This window comes from Dipodomys ordii, unplaced genomic scaffold (assembly GCF_000151885.1).
Source record: "Dipodomys ordii isolate 6190 unplaced genomic scaffold, Dord_2.0 Scaffold36, whole genome shotgun sequence".
Classification (NCBI taxonomy): Eukaryota; Metazoa; Chordata; class Mammalia; order Rodentia; family Heteromyidae; genus Dipodomys; species Dipodomys ordii.
In genome coordinates this window covers 10730772-10737811 of record NW_012267252.1, presented here as the reverse complement: position 1 = coordinate 10737811, position 7040 = coordinate 10730772, and positions in this window count along the sequence as shown.

Sequence of the window (7040 nt, the reverse complement as noted above, 5' to 3'; positions counted from 1 at the left end):
TTGTAGAATTCCGCTGTAAAGCCATCTGGTCTTGGGCTTTTCTTAGATGGGAAGTCTTTTTTATTTCAATGCTTGATATGGGCCTGTGAAGATGGTCTAACTCATCTTGGTTTCGTTTCAGCATGTCAATATGTGCTAGGAAAAGGTCCATTTCCGCCAAGTTCTCAAACTTAATAGCATAAAGTTTTGAGAAGTATTTCCTTATAATGTTCGGAATCTTGATGTTTTTGTGGTGATGTTTCCATTCTCATCTCTGAGTTTATTTATTTGGGTGTGTTCTCTTCTTTTTCTGATATTTGCTAAGGGTCTGTCTATTTTGTTAATTTTTTCAAAGAACCAACTCTTTGTTTTGTTGATTCTTTCTATGGTTTTTTTTGGATTCTAATTCATTTAATTCTGATTTAATTTTAATTATTTCTCTCCATCTAGTGGATTAGGGTTTATCTTGCTGCTCTTTTTCAAGGAGGCTCAGATGTCTCATTAAATTGTTGGTTTCAGATCTCTCCAATTTGTTGATGTAGGAGTTCAGAGCTATAAACTTGCTTCTGAGTACTGCCTTTGCTATGTCCCAGAGGAGCTTGTAATTTGTGTGCTCATTTTTGTTGAATATCATGAACATTTGAATTTCCTTTTTAATCTCTTCCATGACCCACTGGTGGTTCAACAGTATGTTGTTCAGCCTCCATGTGTTACAGGACTTTCTTTGGTGGCTTTTGGTGTTGAGTTCTAATTTTATTCCCTTGTGGTCTGAGAGAATGCAAGGTATAACTTCAATGTTTCTGAATTTGTACAGGTTTGTTTTGTGACCTAAAATGTGGTCTATTTTGGAAAATGTTCCATGTGCTGCTGAGAAAAATGGGTATTCTGATGCTGCTGGGTGAAATATTCGGTAGATGTCTGTTAAATATAGTTGATCATGCAGTTTTTATATCTGCAGTTTCTCTGTTGAGGTTTTGCTGAGTTGATCTATATAGTGGGGATACTGGTATGTTAAAGTCTCCAACAATTAATGTCTTTGGATCTATGTGAGATTTGAGAGAAAGTAGTGTTTCTTGGACAAATTTGTGTGCTCTATTGTTTGGCGAATAGATATTTAGAATTGTAATATCCTCCTGAAGGAGAGATCCCTTAATTAGTATGTAGTGACCTTCTTTATCTCTTCTCACTAATTTTAATTTGATGTCTATTTTATCTGATATTAGGATTGCAACCCCCGCCTGTTTATGGGGGCCATTTGCTTGGTAGATTTTGTTCCAGCCTTTCACTTTGAAAATGTGTGTGTTTTCACAGGCAAGATGTGACTCCTGAAGGCAGCAGATAGAAGGGTCTTGCTTTTTAATCCAACTAGACAGTCTACGTTGCTTAATTAGAGAGTTTAATCCGTTAATGTTAAGGGATGGGACTGAGAGGTATTTGGGAGTTCCTGCCATTTTATCCACCTTCTTGGGGGCTGTGGCAACTGGGTTCAGAAATTTAATTTTTGTAAGTACTAACCTAATATTCATCAAGCTTCTTTCTACTGACATGCTCAATGTCTATTTCTTCTCCGGAGGTAAATGTATCAGTTGCTTCCAACTCTTCCCGGGAAACATTTCACACTAAAGAACTCTCCTTTGTGCATCATTTGAAAAAACAACTTAGAAAATTATGTTTCTGCTTGCTCGTAGTGAGCTTCATACATCTGACACAATGAGAAATTCTTCAGTCTATTTTAATATTCTTCCCGACCTCCATTCATTGTTATTATTCCTTTGGTACAATATGCCATCAAATTTACCAAATAATCAGAAGACAGTTATTTCTATTGTGCTTTCCTTGTTTTATTTATTTTTTATTTTTATTTTGTTTTTGACCCCTGTTGATGTTACGGCTTGAACTCAGGGCGTCGGCACCATTCTTGAGTGTTTTTTATAATCAAGGCTAGCACCGTAACACTTGAGCCACAGCTCCACTTCTGGCTTTTTGGTGGTAAATTGGAGATAAGAATCTCATAGACTTCCCTACCTGGACTGCCTTTGAACCCAGATACTCAGATCTCAGCCTCCTGAGTAGTTGGTAAAATAGCTATGAGTCATCAGTCCCCTGCTCCATCAAGCTTTTTAAGCAAAATGACTCATTATAAGTGATTCCATTCTAACTTTCATTTTGTGAAAAAATGTATGTGTAAGCATAACGTTAAAAGATCTCCCCACTAAATAAAGAGTTTTAATTTTTAAAGTAATGCATTACAAAAATGCATCCAAATCTTGGACAGGATTAGTAAATGTTCTACTTATATAATCTGAAACTTATTTAATTGTACTTTAATTTTATGGAGTTTTTAGAGTAGTCAGAATATAATGTGATTATGAATTGTCCACTTCTCATCTTCAAGCCCTTTAACAGGAGATTTGTGGAAGTGAAAGGAATTTACAGAATTTGGAGCACTCCAATAAACTACCTAATTAGGAGCCAGAAGATACAACATGTTGAAGGCTAAAAGACATAGAGGTTAACTTAATCAAATAACAGTAATTGGTGATGTGGGATGGATAAGGAAGGATTTTTGATAAGGTAAAATATAAATATCCTTGGCAAGGTAAATACCTTGGAAAATTGTCTCTTCCAATCATTTTACTTTGGAAAATGTGTAGTGTGCCACAAAAAGAGAAGGCATAAAAATGTAAAATAATCTTCAGACATAGGGTAATATAATATTTCCAAACCAAATTTGAGTGATTATTTCTTGTTGGCTCTATTTCAAGTATATATCACAACAAAGGACTATACCATAACAAAGTACCAGAAGTTGGGGTAGCTTACAATCAACAGGAACATCTTTCTTATAGTCTATCAGAGGCTGGAAAATCCATGATAAAGATATTAGCTAATTGGCTGCCTGCTGAAGTCCCTCTTCCCTGATCATAGATGGTCATCTTCTTGCAGTGTTCTCACATAGTGGCATAGACAAAGGAGCTCTCCCATTCATTTGTATTTATTTTTGTGAACTTCAAGAGGTTGGATAAGGGGATTACAATTTAACATGTGCATTTAAGTGTCCATTGTTTGTTGATCAGTGTCATCCCTTCCATCATTCTCCAACATCCCATCAGCTCCTGCCCCACAGATGCAGTTCAATCTTCTCACTTCATCTAACACCTAGATACACTGAATATTCTGGATGTATTTTTCTCTATTCCCTTTTGTCCTTTACCCAGTCCCCTTGTTTCAGCATCCTGCTATTCATATATGAAATCCCACCTGATTATGACCTAGCCAGCTTCCAAAGGCCCACCTCCTATTACCAATCATGATGAGAATCAGCATTCTAGTATAGAGATTAAATTGACATAAACTCCCAATCTGTCATCTTCTTTGCGAAGGATATAGTGGATAAAGATGTAGTCAACACTACAAGGAAAACATACATTTCATTTGTACATTCTCAGATGTATATCAGTTCCTGTCTCATGGACTTCACTAGGATGTTATTCAATGCTTACTATGTTACCACCACCAAACTCAAAAAGAAAATTAATGGCAGGGAATGACATGTTAATTAATGGAAATTGACTTGAGATGAGTGTTATACTAAGTTTAGGCCTAGCAATAAATTAATGAACAAAATAAATTTAATAATAATACCCAATATGCAGGATTTATCTGCTTGATGATAGGCATAGTACTTATGTCATTTCCTTCATTTTACCTGTGAGCTAGCTACTAATATTATATTATACACCTTTTACAAATAAGGAAAATGATGTACACATATGTTTTAGCTCTTGACTAAAATCACATCCTTGGTAAGTTTAGGTTTAAAACCAAGAAGTCTGATGGAGCGTTTTGAACTATTTATGTTCTGGGTTGTGACTGGATATCTGATGGTTGAATACAAAACTTAGCCAATGGTTTATATTCAATTCAAAGATATTTCAGTACATGTACATGTACTGACTTGAAATCTAATTTTTAGTTTTTTACAAATATAACAAAGAGAAATAAAAGTTGAATTACCTCTTATTTGTCCTGAAGTATAGGTGATAATTTTCTAGAATGATCTTTTTTAACACTGGTAGTGTGGCATAAGTAGTGGAGCACCTGACTAAAATAGTGTTTCTCGAATTTCTATAGCACCATTGGAGCTGTGGTGCAAGTGGCAGAGTAACAGCCTCAAGTGAAAAATTTCTCTAGTATTGAGATGCCTATGATCATGGTTAAATATTCATAATTTGGGGACCTGGAACACAAAGGTATGATTTAGAAAGTCTTGAAGTTAGAACCTTGACATCTGTGTTTTTAATGTAAAATCTATAAAGATAGATATAGTTTGGAGGGAAATCTGTTTTGTTTGGATAATTTCCTTGGTTTGACCCAAAAGATGCTCTTACATAACCCCAGACTTAACCCAGTACAACACATTCTGCATTGTATGGTTATTGTTAAGACACTCCTTTTTTTTCTTTCTAGACTCTGAGGTCTTTAATTAGGGACAAGGATTACATCCCTTCAGTCACATGTGTTTAAAACCTTTCCCTGGTCTTTAATTCAGTAGAAGCTTACCAGCTCTGCATTAAAGGAATAACCTCTAGAATGGGTAGGATAAATGGGTAAAAGTGAATATGAGATAGTCTGAGAATGTGTATGGTAATGACATCATTTTTAGATGATTGGATTTAGTAGACCTAATTGTATCTCTCTCACACAAACACACACACACACACACACACACACACACACACACACACATGTTCTGTAGTCTATTCTTCATCACAAATCATCCCAAATCACATTTCCATTTCTCTCTCTCTCTCTTTCTCTCTCTGCTGTTGCCTGATTTAACCTCTCAAATTCATTTCACTTCTTACAGTTTTACAGAACATGCTCTGCTCAGGCACGGAACTAAGGTTATATGATGTTTTGCACATCTTTCTCACTGAAGAGATATATTATAGCAATTTCTTTTCTTTTCTTTTTGATTTATTTTTTTAAATTATCTTCGGTTGTATAAAGGGGCTTCATTTCAACATGTCAATTGCAAATTTCCCTTCTTGGATTGGAAACAGATTTTTGTGTATTTGCGTTAATGTCTTCTGTCCTAATTTATACCTTAATCAATGACGCATCTACATCAGTTGGGTGATGCTGGCATGCTATCAAATACTGGAGGAGAAAAACTTAGTATGTAAAGTCCTTTGTTTTTTTTTAAATAACCTCTTAGATAAACTCCAATTTTATTCTTGTAACAGCCATTTGAACTTGGTAAAATAGTTGAGATTCTTATTTTGTTGTCAAAACACATCAAACCTTAGAAGTAGAGTGACTGCCCAGGGTTAAACACCTGTCTAGTGACTCATTTGGGACTGGTACCTATTTCTTAAGATTTGAGAAGCAATTCAACCCAGGCTTGCTCTCTTTCTCTGAAAGAACACATTCAATTAAATCACCAAACATTTACTGAGCAAATCCCTAATGATAGGTAGTGAGTTAAGAATTGAAGATTCAAGATGAATAAGAAATTCTTCTGGCCCTGGAGTAACTCATAGATTATTACAGAAAACAGACTTATAAACAAGTACATCAAAGGCAACCTGGTAAGTGGCATTATTAAGGTATGAACTGAGTTTAGATTACAGATGAAGGAACACAACTTGCTCAAGGCCACAGAGAAAGCTTTTATTTTATTCTCAGTTCCCTTTGCAGGCAGGGAAAGAAAGAGATAATGCTGCTGTAGGTGCCGATAAGAGTAAGGAGAAGAGGATGGAGAATACAAACACTGAAATACTTCCATGAACAGGAAGGACCAGCCTGGCAGAGATTCAGCATTAGACAAGCCAGCTTGGTTAGGGTAAATGGGATTGTCAGTAACACTGGGCTAGGACCAGGTTAGGCAGGAGGTGTTGGGGAAGGGAAATACCAATAAATTTCCTTCAACCCATATGAACTGTTTTTATTGTAAGAGATTCACTGCTAATCCTTACTGAGAAATGGGCCTGTTGTGAAACTGAATGGTGCCTATTATTAGCAGTTTGCTTAACCCTAAATATGCATTTCTATCTCATTAAAATAAAGAAGTATAACCACCACATTTTATAACTTAGTCTACCTTTTGGAAGTCTTGTCCCTATTCCAAATAGCTTAGAAAAATACCTTCTGGAGTCACATATGACACTCTTTTCTGAATTTCGGGTCCTAATAGAAATCCTATGGTTGTGCTAGAAGTTGCTCAGCTGGCCCTCTTCTTCCATAAGAGGTACCTGCAGCTTGGAATAGGGAGAGTTACAGATAGCTTTTAATGATTAGTTAACTACTCATGAGTGAGCGAACGGAGACAGCTTTTGTGCCTAGGAATGCTAGAGTATTTTTTTAAAATTTTAAATAAGATACTTATTGTCACATCTACTGTGACAATGAATTAGAATAGAATAACTAGAATTGAAGGGTCCAGAGGAAAGAGTGAGAACATGAGAGAGCCAGGCTTGCTTGAGTATTGTTACAGGATCTTAACAAGGAACCCTTGAATCTAGAGACTTTTTGAGATAAAACAACGGTACTTAATGATTATTACAGGGAGTGAGAGCTTCTCCAAAGTTTCTAAACATCAAGACTGACTAACCTGGTATACTTGATCAATACTGGGGCAAAGGGAAAGTAAACTGTGGAAATGGGAGTTAGATTGTGGTACTCCTTTCTCTTATTGTTGTATTATGTTTGAGGTGCCTCTACATTGGGGAGTTGAATGCATCTGGTTCCTGATTCATTTCATTTTGAAATGAACTGCCCACTAGAGGTCACGAATACAATTCAACGCAGGAAAATTACTCTATGCTTGATGATTAAACATATGTCTTCAGAATTTTAAATTTGCCCTACATATATAGCAATGCTTAACTTGGTGGAACAGTCCAGGTTTTCAGACCAATATTTAATGAAGAAATTTATTTACAAAAAAGCTGGACCACATGGTTTCCCTTATTTGCAATATCTAGTATATGTATGAGTCAAGCGGAAAAGGTCAGATAATGTGATGTTAGGAAAATGAACCCTTAGATATGTATTTT